Below are 1,944 nucleotides of genomic sequence, written 5' to 3' on the forward strand. Positions count from 1 at the left end.
AAAAAAATATATATTTTTAAAACTGACTCTACCCTGGAAAGGCTATATTTCCTCATTTGCTGTGTAATAACACCTAATTCACAACATTTCGTTAAACTAGATTAACATATGCAAACCCCACATATATGGAATCCCATTAACTATCAATGCATATGTATACATATACACACAGAGAGGATGTGAGTACCCCTAACTATATGAAATAATGTTTGACAAGTGTATATAGCATAGTGTCTCATACATAGCAAGTACTCAATAAATGATAGTGGTGGCAATGATGGTGATGATGATGATGGTGATGATCTTTATGTTTACGTCAGCAGGCACTTAATATCTACCCAGATAAATTCGGGACATATCTTAAAATCATATAATGGCTGTTTAAGTGTTTGTTAGCTTGATTTTTACCTGAAATTTATTTAAATTTGTGGTAGGACTTTGAGTGAGTTGGAAGATGGGAAGAAATAGCGTAGAGAGATGATGGTAAGCTGTTTAATGAGTGAACCTTAGCTCTGACTGGAAATTGCAATGGAGTACCTGGAGGGAGGGCGGGGAGAGCAGTCAGCTCCAAGAGCCAAGCTGGAGAATCAGTCAGGCGAAAAGGGGAAATTACTTCCCTCTGATTAGAGACACAGAGCCATGGGAATTCGTTCTGCCGATGAGCAGACACGTAACATAATGGAGATCTTTTTTCTTTCTGCTTCTGCCTGAAGAGAGAGAGAAACAGAAAAAAATCGTATAAAAAAGAGTGAGAGGAAATAGAGCAAGGACTTTTTAGATGATTAGGAAAACCAGGAAAGCAAAAAGAATAGCCATCTCCCTAATATCCCTAGGAGACTGAAGGGAGGAAAACCACTAGCAGAAAACTCACGTGTAAATTCCTTCACACCCAGTTGCCTGGGAATCCCCAAGTTGCTGTATATAAATGACCTGAAAGGCTGTTTCGGTCTGAAGTTATCTCCTAGATGCTCAGTGGTGTTATGGGAAAAGGAACAGCTTAGGATCCAAGCAGATCTGGGTTTCTACCACAACCAGGTCCTATATTGACAACCTTGTACAAATTATTTAACCTTTTTGAGGTCCGGTTTCTTGTTTAGTACAAAGTAGATATTAACAACCCAAAAACATTATGGTAAGAACAAACAATTTATGTAAAAAGTTTATTGCAGAAAATACTCAGAAAATGCTAATTATAATCCAATATCTAAGACCATTCTTCGTTTATCTCTTCTACTGATTGATCTTTCTCCTTTCTTCTCACTAGATTCTCTCCTCTTGGTCTTTTTAAAAGCAATATTTGTTCTTCTTCAATACCGACTTGTCCTATGCCCTCAATAATCAAGTATAGAATGATGCCTACCTGCACATATGGTTTCCCAAGCTCCAGATCTGAATTTTAAGTCTAAATTGCTATCTCACATTGCATCTCCTGCAGACATAGTCGACTCAACATGCCCCAAAGTGACAACATCCTCAGATCACCTGTTAACCTGGTCCTTCTCCTCCAATAATCTCTAGCTCAATTAATGACATTATAATACACTGTTGGCAAAGCAACCCAGAGGTTGGATCCCTTATTTATCACTTCTTGTTTAGTAAATAATCATGTTCTTTATAATATTTAGAAGCTAAAATCATGGCCAATCCCTTCCTTTAAATCCACAGGCATTATTATCTGGATTAATCTCCTAAAGAGTCTCTTTGCCTCTAAACTCTTCCATCTCCAAGGATCACCAACATTTTTCCTGGGTTTTGTGGAAGCCAAATCTTTTACAACCATGCACAATTAAGCTACAGACAAAAAAAAAAAATAATCAAAGAATCTGGATAAACCAGAACTAGAAAAAAAGTGTTATGTGATTATATTAGGTTGTATTGCAAGGAGTATTATTTGTTGGTTTAAATTCTCATATCTCTCATAAAATAAGAAGTATAATTATCTAT

Source organism: Propithecus coquereli, unplaced genomic scaffold (genome assembly GCF_000956105.1).
Source record: "Propithecus coquereli isolate 6110/MARCELLA unplaced genomic scaffold, Pcoq_1.0 Scaffold229, whole genome shotgun sequence".
NCBI classification, from domain to species: Eukaryota; Metazoa; Chordata; class Mammalia; order Primates; family Indriidae; genus Propithecus; species Propithecus coquereli.